The sequence below is a fragment of the Sceloporus occidentalis genome, unplaced genomic scaffold (genome assembly GCF_023333645.1).
Source record: "Sceloporus occidentalis isolate IW3139 unplaced genomic scaffold, rSceOcc1.0.p SCAF_6, whole genome shotgun sequence".
Classification (NCBI taxonomy): domain Eukaryota; kingdom Metazoa; phylum Chordata; class Lepidosauria; order Squamata; family Phrynosomatidae; genus Sceloporus; species Sceloporus occidentalis.
The window spans coordinates 107,323,918-107,341,476 of NW_028316986.1; the positions used below are offsets into that span (position 1 = coordinate 107,323,918).

The 17,559-nt window shown below is 41.9% G+C and overlaps 1 long non-coding RNA gene across 1 annotated transcript; it reads left to right on the forward strand.

Annotated features, from left to right (window-relative positions):
- Positions 1–594: 594 nt before the first annotated feature.
- On the forward strand, positions 595–16,382 carry LOC149311245 (uncharacterized). The gene is made up of 3 exons (XR_016281612.1): positions 595–834; positions 6,377–6,551; positions 16,341–16,382. It is a non-coding gene; the product is annotated as an uncharacterized LOC149311245 (long non-coding RNA).
- Positions 16,383–17,559: the final 1,177 nt, after the last annotated feature.

The following is a 17,559-nucleotide window of genomic DNA, read 5'->3' on the forward strand; positions in this document are numbered from 1 at the left end:
CGTTTCGCCCCACGCGCAGCCGCTCACCTGCGCCGCCGTGCACGAGCCCCATTGTTTCCAATGGGGCTCGAGCATAGGCGGAATTCGGAACGGATCCCCCGCGTAAGGCGAGGACACACTGTACAGTAAAGCTCCAAGTCATTTGTAAACATGTTGAAAAATGTTGAATGGACATAAGATATAACCCTGTGGCACCCTGCAAGTCACTTCTCCCCAGGATAAAGAGGAGCCATTGATGAGCCCCTTTTGGGTTTGGCCGGTCAACTAATTACAAATCCACCTAGAGCTGTAGCATTTTCTAGCCCACATTTTATTAGCTTGTTTGAAAGAATAATTAGCTTGGTTGCAATAATAATTTTATTTATACCTTGCCTTTCCCACAAAACCGAGACTCAGAAGAACTTACATTTTCCAGCGATGGAGGTGGAAACATCCTATAGCATTGGTTGATTCCATCTCTTGCTCCGAAATAGGCAGGAAAAACAGACTTGAAGGAGTCAATGCCACCAGAGGGAGCAGCCCTCTGTCCTGGACCACATGTGCTCCGCTGCAGTCTCCAACCCCGGGAAAGGGTCTGCGCAGTGAGATGGACATCACGAAAGGAATTGGCGCGGTGGAGGAGGGAATATTCCCTGTCCTTAACCAGAAGGCGCCACACCGCAGTCACCAGCCCCAGAAAGGGTTTGGGCGGTGAGATGGACAACCTGAGAGGCCTTGGCATGGCCAGAGGAGAGAACCACCTGTCCTTGGCCAGATTGCACCCACTGCAGACATCAAACCCAGCAACAGGTTTGGGTAGTGAGAGAGAGAGAGAGAGGAGGCAGACTTCAAGAGGTGAGTGATGATCCTACTTCTAATCCTAGGTTTGTGGGTTAAGATTTACCCCAGACGTTTGTTACTGCCTTGCATTGCCAGTTTTCAAAGAGATTTCTTTTACCTCAATAGTGTGATTAGAGAGTTTGTTTCTGACTTACATTGCCAATTTTCAAAGAGATTTCAGTTACCTCACAAGTATGATTGGAGAGTTTGTTTCTGGCTTGCATTGCCAGTTTTAAAAGAGTTTCTGGCTTGCATTGCCAGTTTAAAAGAGACCTCAGTTGCACAGAAGTGCAAATGGAGAGTTTCCCTCCAAAACCAACTGCCTCCTCCTCCTCCTCCTCTTCTTCCTCCATGATCCACTCGATCTGAAGGGATCAGAGAGGATTAACAAAAAGATTTGCCAGGTGCATCATCCCCTAGTTGGATGTTTTCAGTCACTCCTTTGGGAGAATTTGTCTATACAATTTATTTATTGTGCTTCCCTTTTTAAAAGAAGAGACAAAGCTGCAACTTAAGGTGCAGTAGCCATTTTGATTAAGGACACTTAGGGTTGCCATTAGTCAGGACCTCCAAACCGGGACAAATGTAGGACAAAATTTTCAAATGAAGGACCTTTTGGGGTCCTACATTTTAAAAAGAGCCTTGCTGAGGGGAGGATTCCTTCTGTGCTTGGGCTCCGTTCACGAAGCCCAAGCGGAGAAGGAATCCACCCCCAGGGAGGCATTCTTTTCCCCTTGGGCTCCGTTTTTGCCAATGGAGCCCAAGGGGGAAAGAATCCCTCCGCTCAGCGAGGATTCCTTCTCCGCTTGGGCTCCGTTCACAGAGCCCAAGCGGAGAAGGAATCCGCTCCCTTTCCTGGCCTCTGTGGAGGCTTGGCCTTCACAGAGACCGGGAAAGAGGGAGGAGAGCACCCGCGATCACGGCGATCGCGGCGATCGCGGGCGGCCCCCCTCCCTTTCCCGGCCTCTGTGGAGGCTTGGCCTTCACAGACAGTGTTGCCAACAAGCCTCGAAGATAATTCCCGAAAATGTTTGTCCAAAACACGCAGAATCCCCCCACATCACACGGAATATTCAGTCACAATTCCCGGAAAATTCCCATAATGTTAAAATGGCGGATGTTTTGCAAATAAACGTAAACATAATTGAATAAAAATAAATGTAACTTATTTCAACCCTCAAAATCACCATTGAACCAAACAAAGCATCTTTCAGTCTTTTTAAGATATTTATTTTGACATGAAGGGGGTCCAGGAAGCTTTGTGCCAAATAGAAATGTGTTAGGCTGCAACCGCACTGCAGAAATAAATCCAGTTTGACACCCTTTTAATTGCCATGGCTCAGTGCTATGGAATCCTGGGAATTCTAGTTTTCGGAGACATTTAACCTTCTCTCTCAGCAAACTCTGGTGTGACAACAAACTACAATTCCCAGGATTTCATAGCACTGGGCCATGGCAGTAAAAACGGTATGAAACTGGATTGTCTCTGGAGTCTGGAGTGAAGATGCAGCCTGAGTTGGGTATAATCCAGTTTGAGACTGCTTTAACTGCCCTGGCTCAGTGCTAGGGAACCCTGGGAAGTGTAGTTTTGTGAGACATTGAGCCTTCTTTATCAAAAAGAGCTGTGGTGCCACAACAAACTACAATTCCCAGGATTCCCTAGCACTGAGCCAGGAGAGTTAAAGCGGTCACAAACTGGATTATTTCTGCAGTGTTTTGGACCTTCATTATTAAAAATGCTCAAGGTCCAATCCATACTGCAGAAATAATCCAGTTTGAGACCGCTTTAACTGCCCTGGCTCAGTGCTAGGGAACCCTGGGAATTGTAATTTTGTGAGAAAGAGCTCTGGTACCACAATGAACTACAGTTCCCATGCATCTGAGGAAATACGCTTAAGTCTAGGAAAGCTCATGCTGCCAACTTTTCTTTCAGTGAGACTCAAAGGTGCTACAAGATCAGTCTCTCTATCATCATCATCACCATTATTATTATCATGATTAAATCCAAATGCAGCTGAAGAAGTGGACTTAAATTGGCAACACTGATATGCTGTAGACTCTCTCTCTGGGGCTGTGATCTGGAAGCATGGAGGCAATTCCCTTGTCAAACCAGGGAATCCTGGGAATTGTAGTTTGTTGTGACATGTTGAGACTCTGCTTTTACCGGCAGTCAGGGCTCCATGCATGAAATTCTGGGCTTGGTGGTTTGTTGTGCCCAGAATCCCATCATCGCAGGGAGCCTTGCAGTTAGAAGCAGTGCCAAACTGGATTATTTCTGCAGTATGGATGGCAATGGAAAAGAGAACGAAAAAGAGATCCACAAAACAAAATTCTTGGAAGACAGGGCAGGGATGCCAACTTACTAGGTGCTCTGCCCATGCTCAGAGGCATATTTAATCACTAACACATACACACACTCTCAGGGACATCACATTCACATGATCACACAGCAGCCACTTTGCTTTCCCCATGAGCCTGAGAATGCCTGGGGGGGGGGGGGCAATCACTGTCCTCTCTCTGATTGGCTGCAAACTGTTAGTGTGATTCCTCCAAACAGTTGGTTGGTTGGTTGGTTTGCTCTTGCTCCATCCTTGCTCTCTCAGAGGGAGTCATTGAGAGAGAGAGAGAGAGAGAGAGAGAGAGAGAGAGAGAGAGAGAGTTTTTTCTCCAGCCCTCTCTCTGATTGGCTGAAAACTGTTACACTCCAAAGGGTTGGTTGCTCTGCAGCCGTCTCAGGCTGGAGCTGAAATGGGCCAAAGTCACGGAAAATGCACTGAAATAGAGCCAGGCACGAAAATCACACGAAAAGCTCTGAAAAGTCGTGAAATTGGCAACACTGTTCACAGAGGCCAGGAAAGAGGGAGCAGAGCCAGGCCGCCTCCCTTGGCGAAGGAGGCCAAGCAGGGAACGGGCCTAGCTCATGCGAGGCTCCTTTCCCTGCCTGGCGTCCATCGCAGGGGGGGTGTCCCGGGGGCGGGGCCAAACCAGGGCGGGACCGTGCGGATCCACCCCAAACCGGGAAAGTCCCGCCCCCAGGCGGGATATGGCATCCCTAAAGACACTAAGTCAAAAGAAGAAAGACCTGCTGCTTCTGCTGCAGTCTGCCTCTCTTAAAACAAAACAAAATATTAAACGGAGTTCATTCCTCAGAAGAGGAATGTGATCTGAATATATATATATATATATATATATATATATATATATACACACACACACACACACACACACACATATATAAAAATGAGGGTCTTTCAGTGGCTCCTGAAAGCTCCTGAACTCTCTTAGACTTTTGGGGTCTGATGATCTTTTATTATTACTGTATTTGTTTTTACGGTATTATTGTATAAGACAATTAATATATTGGAGTTTAATGACACCTCGGTGCAGTTAAAGCTGGAGGATCCTGATCTTCCTCAAGGGAAGGATTTTCCTCCCCCTCCAAACCTGGCCCTTCAGCACCAAATACTCCATTTTCATACAGATTTTATGAAGGTCATAAGGCCTCCATAGCTTGTCATTGTGAGACCAAATCCAATAGCTCTGTGTGTGTGTATAGTTACAGCTCACCTCAATTTGTTATGGGAATCAACAGATCCCACTTGTGGTTGCCATAGTTTATGCTCAATGAAAGTTGTTTCTCCTGTTTTCATTTTTTCTAGAGCTGTGTGTGTCCTACAGCGCTTGTTAAAAACAAACAAACAAAAAACACTTGAGGTCAAAATAAAGTTCTGTCAGAACATTAAGAAATGGTTTAAGATAGTGGCTATTTCAGGAGACCCTAGCCTAAATGTGATTTGATACAATCCAAGACCACAACTGGTTTAGTTCCAGTACAACAGATTTGATCAAAGAAATTGACACATAGATGTCCATTACAAACAAAATCTGTCATTTGCACCTCTTACTGGGGACAAATTGTTTAGAATAAAGTCTCTTGGCTGAGACTAAGGACAACAAAAAACCTTACCATCTTTTATTTAAAAAAATTAAAATATTTTTTTTAAAACAAGTACAATAAAGTTAAAATTATACAAAGTATATAAAGGTCAACATTAAAATGGAATCAAGCTTTTCACAATATTAAAACAATTTGAAACATATACTTTTAAAAAGTTAAAATCAGTTTAAAACAGTTCAATAAAAGCAATACAAAATATTCTTTAAAACTCTCTCTTTACAAACCTTAGGTCATCTGTGAAAATTTCACCCCTTTTACTGGGCCAAGGATCTCATGTTTAGATGTCAAAACAAAAGCTTATCAACTAGCCCAGGCTTCCAGGCAATTCCCTGATTTTGGCATGAGATTTGGTGAATATCTGAGAGCCAATAAAGGAGGGATATTAGGTCTCCTCAGTAGCACCAACCAATGACATTTTACTGATAAGGTAAAGGATAATCTCTCCCGCATCCCAATCCCAAGACATTGTGTGCACAGAAGCCAACTCAACAGGTAACTGAATCTCACTTTAACACCAGTGATTGGTCATTAATCTCCACTACACTGGAAGCACAACACATGTCAAATGGACATTCTGTCCTCCAGTATCTTGTCCCTGTTCTGCACAGACCTGTAGCTATCTCACTCTGCCTAATGGTAAGAATGACCATGCTCCTCAGAATTTGTCGTTTCCCCTATTGCAACATGTAGAAGGGCTAGTGGCTTCATAAACCCATGTAGGGGAGGGAACTATTTTAGAGAAAATTTGGTGCAGAAACTTTGCAAAATTTCTTAACAACCAGTCTGGCAACAGTCACTTATTTTCCATGCATGTCTGTTTTGATAAATAAAAATCTCAGAAACACATTTTGGCCACCAGATAGCAGCACCTTCCCATGAACAGTTAGAATGATAATTAGAAGAGGCCTAAATACCCTAAAGGGATCTTGGAAGCCAAGCAGGGTCAACTCTGGTTAATTGGTTCCTCCTAATTTGAAGGAATTGGCAAAATCACCTCAGGTACTCCTTGATTAGAAGGCTCTATGCAATATGGTGATAGGTGAGTTGAAGGTTGTTTGTGTGGCCAATGACTAGCAGGTGCTATGGGCTATATTTCAGAGGAAGAAATTGGCATATCCACCTCTTAATATTCTCTGCCTTAGAAAACCCACTGAAAATCATGGAGTTGTCTTAAATTGACAGGTGACTTGGAGGCACATATACACGTACATATAACATGCATTAACAGTTCTCCATTGACTCTTGATCAAGCAAATGCCAGCAAAATTTCAGACAGATTTCTGCCTGAGCAGCTGGATCAATATTCTAGAATTCTCAGATCAGTTATTTTTATTTCAATGTTCCCTGTTGTTCCCTGTTGTTAAATGCCTCTGCCATGGGAAGGGCTGTAATACTGTGGCAGAGTTTATGCTTCCCATGCAAAAGGTCCCAGATTCAGTATTTAAAATCTCCAACTAGAGCTAGACATGTCCCTTCTCTCAGACCCTGGCAATCTACTCTCAGGAAGCATAGACAACACAGGTGAAGTTGATGTGACATAATAACCAATAATTAATTATGACTATTGCATTCATTATCATCCTTATTTCTTTATTTCAGCTCATACCAAAGGCTTCTGAGCTGTTGTTGTTGTTTTAAGGATTTATAGCCTGCCTTTCTCCCACAATGAGTTATGGAATGTTGTTGATGTAGTTGAACTATCCTGCAAAGAAATATGGAAAAAGACCATGCCAGCTTGTGGATAATGTCAGGAAGAACTGAAACAGCTATACTAGTAAGTGTGTAAATTATATAGGTAAGGGGCTCTACAGACTGTCCCTAAGAGGCGGCAGGACACCGCCCCTTTCCTGGCTGGATCGGGGCCGTGGCAACCTTATGCCACGGCCCTGATCTGGCCTTTGGATGGTGCAAAAATGAGCTGCAAAAAGCAGTTTCTTTTTGTGCCCTCTAAAGGGTCCCATAGCTGCAGCAGTGCAGCTGTATGGTGCCCCTTCAGCACTGTGTCATTTGGATACCGTGCCAGAGGCATGGCATGATGCCATGTGCCATCTGGAGCGGCACATGGCATCATGGTGCCCTGGGGGTGGATTCAGGGTGTTTATCATCAGGATGCTGCACCCTGACTCCACCCACAGGCTGGCCTTATGGGCCAGTCTGTATAAGACCTAAGTTACTATAATGAGTAAATGTGAGTTTGGCCTTAATGATTTCAAATTCTACTTATTTTTGAATTGTAGCTACATTGATCTGAACACAACATCATAAAAAGAATTCTGTTTGGTGCTGCTGTTCTAGAAATGATGCTTTCCTAGAAATGATTTTGTTCTAGCTACAGTATTTGGTAGTGGAACATACTCTCTTGGACTGTGACGGAGTTTCCTTCTTTGGAGGTTTTTAAACAGGGGCTGGATGGCCATCTGTCAGTGAAACATTGATTGTGTATTCCTGCATGGCAGGGGGTTGGACTGGATGGCCTTGGAGTCTTTTCCAGCTCCATGTTTCTATGATTCTAAGAACTTGCTTCAGAGGCTGCTGTTGAACATCATTGCTCTGAGCTCAAAGAAGGAGACTCCCTGTTATATATTAGGCACAATTCAGAAAAGTTAGCAGCAACCACAACCATGCTATTGAATCCTCCCCCCCCCCCCAAAAAAAATTAGTTCTGCTGTTTTAAGTGAAACTCATAATTCTACTTATATTTGCTGGTCAAGCATTCATAGAATGAGAATAGCAGAGTGCTTGCTCCTGCTCAACAGTGGCTGCAATCTTAAATGCACTTACTGGGGAGTAAGCCACATTGAATCCTGTGTGTACAGTTCAGACTACACATGAGGAAATCACATATTTATGTTTCCCATATTGAAAAGAGAAATCTAACATTGCAAGGGGAAAGCAACTTAAGAGGAGAACCACCGCCAGAATTGTATTCAAAGACTTCAGAGAAACAGTGTGCTATTTAAAGTGACAGAAAAATAGCAGTAAAAGAATCATAATTAAATCATGTTGGTTGTCAACAGTCCAGTCTAAAAATGGGATATGGACAGTCAAAAATGGCCCTCTGTACTGAGAGAAAATACAGCTTTGAGGTGATGGATCTAGCCACACACTGCAGAATGCGGCATATGCTCCACATCAACTAAATTACAGCTCTTTGGTTTTACTAAGGTGGCTTGAAGATGTGCCAGTTCACAGCCATGTTCAAGATTCTGAATCTCTATTCAGGAAATCATTTCTGTAAGCTGCTTTCTTAACTGAAATCAGGGTATTGTAGAAATCTGCAGTGGAGAACAGGAAGCACTAATAAAAAAAGGGCACTCCTTGATCACACTGATGCTCCTGAACCAGGAAGCCTATCTCCCTAAATAATTCAGATGAAAGAGAACCTCCTTGACCATAGGAATGTCAAAGGGAGAATGCAACACAAAACTCTTCAAATATATTTCATCAAGAAGTTCAGTTCTATCACCTGCAGCTTGAACTGGGCTAAACTGTTTTCCTTTTTCTCATGTTACTTGTATTAAATAGACTGTTGGTGCTACAATATCTCCAATGATCACTTTGTGAGTGGCCACTGTTAATAATGTAGGCATGGTACAGACTGCCCAAATGCGCCATGTTTCCAGTGATACTAGGGTTAGGGAATGTGCACCAGCTGCACATTCCCTAACCCTAGTACATGTGGGGGGTGCCATGATTGTGCAGCCCCGCCTACACATCGCACGTGTCAGCGACATTGCAGCTGCTTCACATCCCAATGGCACTGCATAGTTGCAATGTAACTGTGCCATTCTACTGCCCTTTGCTGCATCACAGCTGCGCAGCAAACATAAGTTTCTAAGCGCTTCTTTTTTGCTATGCAGAGGTACTGCGCCATTTGGTTGCTGCGGTAATGCTGCGCAGCAAAGAGAGATGGCTCCAGCCCACCTTTTGCAGTGTGTACCGGCCCGTAGTTATCACTGTCTGGTCCTTCTAGATTATACAGGATTTAAAAAATAAAATAAAAGAACTGTCTAAACTAAAGTTGTTATAGGATAGTCAAACATCTTATAATTCACTTCAAAATTGAGCAGTTGTTGACTATCAGCCACTCCAGGGCTCCACACTGTTAGAATGAACAACTAGATATCTGAGTCCATAAAATGAAAGTTTAACAAAGCAAATGTTCCTTTTTAAAATAAAAGATTGGGGAATGCTAGACAAAACTGATCTTCTTATATAGTAGAAGCCCAGGTTCATTTTTTAAACTTTTTCTCTCCATCCCGCTGCTAAGCAACTTTCACTATCCTTCAATTAAACTTGCATGCACCCAAAAGAGTAAATTACCTCTGCACCCCATGTTACTCTGCAATTTCACCTACTGGGTACTTTAAATTTCTCCAAGGACAAATTAATGCTTAGGCTGATCCTATTCCTTTGGGAATGATCCCCTATTACCACTGTTCCCAAAACATTTGGGCAAATGCTGGGATATTGCATTTGCCTAGATATGGAAATTGTGTGTGTGTGTGTGTGTGTGTGTGTGTGTGAGAGAGAGAGAGAGAGAGAGAGGGGCTATCATAGTCATGTCATCTGAATGTTGTTTTGAGACAGTATGGAGATAAGGGTTGGCAGACTGTCAGAGTATCAGGCCCACCCCAGATAATCCTGAGCTCACTGGGAAGAACAAACACAGTAAATGAAGTGTACAATGCAATTTGGTTCTCCATTTGAAAATGCAAACTGTATGCTCTTCACAGGGTATACAGTTAAGTTATATAATTTCCTGTGGTACTATGTCTAGTAGCTTAATTGAAAAAGAGTGGTTAGACAAGTTCACAGAGAATGCATGTTTCAGGCACTATTAAATATGGTAAGTTAAAGAAACCAGGTTACAGGCTGTGCAAATCAGAATTTGGAAAAGTAGGCTTTTGGACTACAACTTTTATAATCCCCAGACAGCATGGTCAGTAGGGATTATAGTCCAAAAATATTACTTTTTCAAACGCTTGAGTTTCAGATGCTGGGGACATCCATTGGCAATGGTGCAATTAAGTAATTTTAGACTATACAGTGGTACCCCGGGATACGAATGCGCCGCCTTACGAAATTTCCGGGTTACGAAAAAAATCTACTTAAAAAAACTGTTCCGCGTTACGAATGTTTTTTCGGGTTACGAAAATACTTTTGGTGCTTTTCGGCGCTATTTCGCACCAAATAGTGGCTTTTCCCCATTAGCGCCTATGGCTTTTCGGCTTGCGAAAGCCTTTCGGGTTACGAAAGCGGCGGCGGAACAAATTATTTTCGTAACCCGGGGTACCACTGTAGACCTAATGGTCTTTCAAGGGAGTGTCTCCAAATGACAATGTGTATTTTATGAGAAGACATGATTCAGTAGAAAAGATTATAATGCTGGAGAAAGTTGAAGGCAGTAGGAAAACAAGAGGAGTGTATTACAGATGGATTGACTCAATCAAGGAAGCTGCAGACGTGAGTTTGCAAGATCTGTGAGGGCTGCTGATAAAAGGGCCACTTGGAGGCCTCCCATTTATAGGGTCAACAATAATTTCTTAATTTACACATCAGTACATGGTAAGCATTTGAGGTCCTTGGGCTCGTTCTCTTGACATGTACCCCAAAGTCCTGTTCTAATGGTATGTTTGATGGAACTTTAATATATACATGTTAGCTGTTAAAGTAGGGCTGAGAATCTTTGGCCTTCCAAGTGGTTTGGATCCCAACTCTCAGAAGTCTCAGTCAGCACAGACAGTGATAAGGAACTGTGGGAGCAGGAGTGTCACTAGGGAGGTTGCTGGAAGAAACACTTGAAAGGTGTTAAGCATTATTTTGGATACAATCCTAATATTTACCTCAGAGTAAGTTTCATGGAACTCAGTGAGACTTGCTTCTGACTGGAGAGGCAGCATTGTCAGCTTGATATCAGAACTGGAAAAGTCTGGAAGAAAGAACAAGAAAGAGAAGAAAGGTGCTGTTAGATTCTATTACCCCACCACGGTCGTGGTGGATCAACATGGAGCAGCCTCCTGGAGCATTATGGCAGGAGCCATGGGGTTTTATTCTACTATTGTAGTGCAGGGTTTGAAAGTAATTTCTTAGCACTGAAAATGGTTAGATTAGCTTTATTGACAATAAGTTTATCAATATTTCTTACTGAACCACAGTTGAAATCCTATGTTCATTAATCTGGAAGAAAAGCCCATGTAATTCAACATATTTTACTTCTACATTGTCAGGCACAGGACTGCAGAATAAATTAGGTTGCTGAAAGATTATGTGAACATTACAGTTAGACTAAACTCTTTATCACATGCAACTTGTCCTTAAGGTCGAGACTGGTATTTTCTCATATGTCTCTTGTTTTCTCTCTATTTCATGGAGAGAGAATAGTCTGTTTGCAAAACTACAAACAGGTAGCAATAGCAAGCCACAACTGCTAAAATTTCATCTTTTACACAACCATGAAAGGTTCAGGAGACCACTCTGATTTTAACTGTGGCAATGTACCCAGTCTGCAGTGGCTACATTGTCCTGGCTGTTGTTTGTCAAGGGTTGGCATTATGTGGCCTTCCAGATGTTTTTGGGACTGTAACTCTCAGCATTCTTTAGCATTGCTTCTGTTAGCTAGAGCTGTTGGGAGTTGCAGTCCAATAGCATTTGGAGAACAGTGTGATTCCCTTCTCTGATTTTGGTGAATTTAAATTGTGCCCTATCACCAAGCCTAGTAAGAGGGTGGAATAACTACATACTGTGCTATAAAGCACTGGGTAAAACAGCCTTCCTCCGAAGAAGGCATATCAAAGCAACAGGAGTTATGTCAGACTATATTCTGATTCTTTATATTAGTTTGTTGTTGTACACCTTCAAGTAGCTCTGACTTATGGCGACCCTAAGGCAAATCTATTCTTCCTTGGCAAGATTTCTTCAGAGGACGATTGCTTTTGCCTCCCTCTGAGGCTGAGAGACTGTGACTTGCCCAAAATCACCCAGTGGGTATCCATGGTCAAGTGGGGATTCAAACCCTTGATTCCCAGAGTCCTAGTCCAACACTCAAACCACTAGACCACACTACACCAAGCAACATCACAGTGTGGTCAATAAGACAAAAGTTAATGAGGACAAACATGCAAGATGGGAGAGATGGCATTTGCATTTGCCTGAGCCTTCTGTGCAGGGCAAGATTTAGCCATCGTCTTTTGTTTCCTGAGCCTGAGTTAATTGGGTGAAACAATTTTTGTACTTGAAATTTATTTGCAGCAATTGAAGAAAACAGAGGATTAAGGGGGCAGGTGGGAGAGGAGATGGATATCCCAGCCTTTGGTATCTGCTGTGGTTTGGTTCCAGGACCCAGTATGGATACCCACATCTGTGGAAGCTGAAGTCCCATTATATACAATGGTGTAGGAAAAAGACATCCCTTATATTAAATTTCAAAATCAAAGTTTACTTTTCAGAGTTTTTTATTTGAATTTTTTTCAAACTGTGTTTAGTTGAATCTGTGGACGCCAAATCCATGGATACAGAGGTCCGACTGTACTAGGACATTTTAAAATCAGCTGGAAAATATGGGACAGCAGAGGATTAATTGGAAACCTTTCCTGCCAAATCAGGACAGTTGGAGGGTATGGGATTAGGCTGCATGGGTGAAATGTTATATGTTAAATGATCTTCCAAAATAGGTTCTTTTGGCAAATAAATATTTAAACAAACAAACAAACAAATTATAATGTCAGGAGAATGGGAGAGATGGGAGGTGTGTTGACTTGTCTAATGATCTTGGATAGATACAATGGAAGTTAATTTAGAGATTTTTTCAATTGAATTTTCTTTCTGTGGGGAATTCTGGGATAATCTGTCAAGAGCCACATGTTGGTACGGGACATGCCCCAAACCAGTGGTAGGTATAGAGAAAAAAGAGGCCACCCCCCTTGCCCCTTCTCCCCTTTCTTTTTTTTTTCCCCCTGTTGGTGTGACATTCCCTTCTTTCCTTCCTTGCCCAGTGGCATGGTGTAACTACTCTTTCCAGAGGTCTGACCTGATCACACTCAGAGGATTTTTGAAAGGCTGCCAATTCTGATGTACTTCCTCAGCCTCCCCATAGTTGATACTCTACCGATGTGCTGAACTACTAACAGAACATTTGGGTTGGGGGACAGGTAGTTTAACACATCTGGAGAGCACCAGTTAGGTAAAGCTCTATAAAAAGCTGCATAAAATGAGAAGCTTGAAGGCGGGTAGGCCTGAATACAATAAAATAACAGAATCACAGAATCTTAGAGTTTGAAGTGGCTGCAAAGGCCATCTACAACTCCCTGCCATTCAGGAATACACAACTAAAGCACTCCAGAAAGATTCCCATCCAGCTTGTTAAAAGACCTCCAAAGATGGAGAGTTCACCACCCTGTCCAAATGTCAAAACATTCTTAACAGCTAAAAAAAAGTTCTTCCTAATGTTTAGGTGAAATCTCTTTTCTTGTGGTCTGAATCTATTGGTCTGTTCCATCTTCTACATTGACCTTCCTTTTCTGGGAGAAAAGCATCATATAAATGAAACAAACAAACAAACAAGTATTTAAAGATAGCTATTATGTCACCACTCAGTCTTTTTCTGCTCCAGGCTAAACATATCCAGCTCCCTAAATTGTTCCACATATAGCTTGGTTTCCAAACCTTGATAATCTTGGGCTGCTTCCGCACTGTATAAATAATCTAATTTGACACCACTTTAACTGCCATGGCTCAGTGCTATGGAATTCTGGGCACTATAGTTTGTTGTGGCACGACAGCAAAGTGGTGCCAAACCGGATTATTTCTGCAGTATGGAGGCAGCTGGTCACCCTTCTCTGGTCACATTCCACATAGTCAATATCCTTCTTGAACTGAGGTGCCCAGTTCAGGAAGAGAGCCAGACACTTGCAGTCTATGTAGAAGATGGAGTAGACCAATGGATTCAGACTACAAGAAAAGAGACTTCACCTAAACATTAGGAAGAACTTTTTTTTTTTTGCAGAATGCCCTTTGTGTGTGTGTGTGTGGTGTCCTGTAGGGGAAGAGGGAACAAAAATGAAAACAGGATCCTTGTCTGTAAAGGGATTAGAAAGGGCCAGGTAGAAATAGAGATGGGGCTAATTAGGTAGCTGGGAATGGAGGAAAACTGAATTGGATTTTCGGGAGCTGAATGTGGAAGGAGTTTGGGGAGAAGTGTTATTTTGCTTTAAAGTGAGATATTACCATAAACTGTTTATGAAAATAGCCTAAGGTAGGAGTTTATTTTATTTGTTACACAGAACAAATCTGTTTTTAATGTTATAATTAAGAGTGTTATAATAGTCAAATACAACTTTTGACAACTTGGCTAATAATGAGATCCTTCAAGATGGTCACAGTATGTTCCTTGTTCCTGCTGTATTCTGGGAGGGTAAATGTAAACCTATATTCGAACATTTGCCTTGGCTGTGTGGATTTTTTTTTTTTTTTGACAGATGTTGGCCCTGGGAATAGGACTGGAACCTCTAAACTGTCACTGATTTTATGTACAAGCCAGTAAATATTTTTGCAGCCACAACATTTAAATGCACCCACTACCTTGATTATAAGATGCCCTCATCCCACTATGCATATGATCATAATATAATTTCTTTAGTCTTCTGTTTTGTAGCTAATCAAAAACAGCTAAGTCATAAGGTGAAATTGATTAGAAAATTATCCCATAATTTAGGTTTCCACATTGGCTACTCCCATTAAAATGGAAAGTATTGTCAGGAAGTATTGTCAAGTGATTACATGTTCCAGTCAGTCAAGCAACTGCATCCCAAGCACAATTATTAATGTGATTTACTTTACCTTGTTTTACTGGATGAGTTTCTTATTGGATGAAATTTGTGACCAAGAGCAGGGGTGGAGACATGCATCCTCCCAGTTAGTGTTTCTCCCTATTAGCTAGGCTGGTGAGAGCCAGTGTGGTGTAGTGGATTGAGTGCTGGACTACAGCTCTGGAGACCAGGGTTTGATTCCCTGCTTGGCCATGAAAACCCACTGGGTGATCATGGGCAAGTCATATGCTCTTAGAGGATGGTAATGACAAACCTCCTCTGAACAAATCTTGCCATGAAAACTTCATGATAGGTTTGTCTTAGTGTCATCATAAGTCAGAAATGACTTGAAGGCACATAACAACAATGTGAACTGATGGGACTTGCAGTCCAACAGCAGCTGAAATGTTGCACAATACCTATTCTGTGACTAAGAGGCATTAAGCACAAGGAGGGAGGCCAGATGGAAAAGATAAACAGCTCCTGCACCTTTTATAGTTGCAAGCAACAGGGATGGATTAGTTGAGATCTATTGGTCTCTAGAATAACTGTAATAGACCAAGCTGAGAATCATGTATTGCCGGACAGCAACTCCTCATTATTGGTTATGCTGGCAAGGTCCCACCTCTACAGGAGAGCAATGCGAGTTTTTGGTGCATTCCTAACTCAAAGATGTGCCAATTTTTAGGGAGTTCAGATTAGACACAAGCCTCTTCAGAGAACAGAAATTTCCTTTTGCTGGCAGAGATGTGACCAAGCAACCTGCCAACAGGACACCAAAAAGGGCAGAAAAGGGATGGGGCTAAGGTGGATCCAAGTTATGCAAGATCCAAACCTCCAGCAATTCAGGAATGCAACCATAATGCTATGTTAAGACAGGGCAAGATTAGTCTGAAGTGATTTTCAATGTTCCTATGCTGGGAGTGATTTAGAATTAGTACATCATCAGCTGGCTGGCGAGTTAGGATGGAATTCTCTGATTCTCAGTAATTTAAAAACGGCAATTAGCTTAGGTTTGTTTGGTTTTTTAAAAAAAATTCTGCTGGCCTAGTAGTAGTTACTTGCCTCTTAGCTTTGGTGTTTCTCCCTTGTTAATTAATTAATCAATTAATCACTTGCCTCTGAACAGGTCTCTGTGTAAGTGTACTGGCAGGTTTGGGAGCTTTTGCTGGAAACCCTGAACTTTAGTGAGTCAGATGTAAATTTCTAATTATATAGTTCATGAGATATAACTCATATTTGAATTCAGTGCACATTTTTTGTCCCAACTCAGTTGCTCCTGACAGGGATTCGTGGCAATCTCAAACTTCTAGTGTTTTGAGCAGATCCTGCAAACTTGGAGTATTCCCCATTCTGCTATTCTCTTCTGCATATATCACCCTTTATAACATCTTTAATTGATTTTAATGGTATAGTGCAGTGATTTTCATAAGATCACAGGCTGGAAGGGATTACAACTGATATCTTGCCATGCAGGATTACATAGCTAAAGCACTTCTGACTGATGCCCATCCTTCAAAGACCTCCGAAGAAGGAGACTCCACCATCTTCCAGATGTTTAAGTGGAGGTTCTACTGTCTAAAGCAGTAGGGAAAAAAGCTCACTCCATTCTTTAAATGACACCTCTTCAGATATTTAAAGACTGCTATCATGTTGCCGCTCGGTCTTTTCTTCTCCATGCTAACTCCCCTAAGCAGTTCCTTACAGGTTTCCAGACCTTTTACCATCTTGGTTTTCCTCCCCTGGACATGCTCTAGCTTGCCAGTATCCTCCTTGAACTGTGGTGCCCAGAACTGGACAGAATATTCCAGGTGAGGTTTGACCAAAGCAGAAACAGAATTCTGTTTCCTTGTTTGAAACAGAAATACACTGTTGTTTATCTGGTAGCTTTTATAATTTTTATTTTATTTTATGATTATGTACTATGTGTATTTATATTCTATGAGTTTTATGGGCACTATCTTGGGAGGACCTTGTCATAAAACATGTCCTAAGATATTTAAATAATCTAAATCAATAAACATGAAATTTGCCACCATGGCAATGCTAAACACACTTACTTGACACACTGGGATAATTTTTTCATAGTGCTTTCAGATGTTTGAATAGGCCGGGGGAGGATACTGTGAAGGAATGTTCATTTTCTATTGCAGCTGGGGGGAAAATACCATAATTATTCACCTCTACAAGTGAGGACAAAATACAGTAGTCAAGGATTTACATCCTTACTCCAAATATATATGTTGAATGTGTGCATGTATATTTATATATCACATACAATATGTTGACATTAATTCAAAAGATGGTCTCTCAATGGCCCCAGTGGAAATTATTCCAAATGAAGTGTGCATAATTTTGCACCCTTAGAAATCTAAAGACTCATCTGCCCCATTTTGGTCAGGTCTAGAATAGTATAGAGAAAAGGAAATGGACACACCAAAGCCAGTACCTAGTTCTCACTCCTGTACTATACAGTACAGTTGGCCCTCTGAACTCACAGATTCTTTATCTATGGATTCAACCACCCATGGTAAAATATTCAAAATAAATCCCAAAAACCAAACCTTGATTTTTCCATTTTATATAAGAGACACCATTTTACTACAGCACTGTATTTAATGGGATTTAAGCATCCATGGTGTTCATGGGGGATCCCCAGTGGATACCAAAGGCCCACGGTATAAGGATGCAATACCAATTAGGAGTATAGTTCTCAAAACACACACACACACACACACACATATATATATGATGGTACCTTGTAGTCTAGAGCTAACCATACCTGCTCAGCAGTAAGTCCTGCTAAGCATAACAATGGCTTTGGGACAGGAGCATATCAAAGACAAATCAGTGCAACTAGGGCTGAATCTTGTATCCATTCAGTTGGGCATAAAGCACAATGAACTGTTGGACTTGCTTCCAAAGCATTCTTCTATGAAGTCCCCTTGAACAGTGTAGGGTATCTTTCTGCAAATA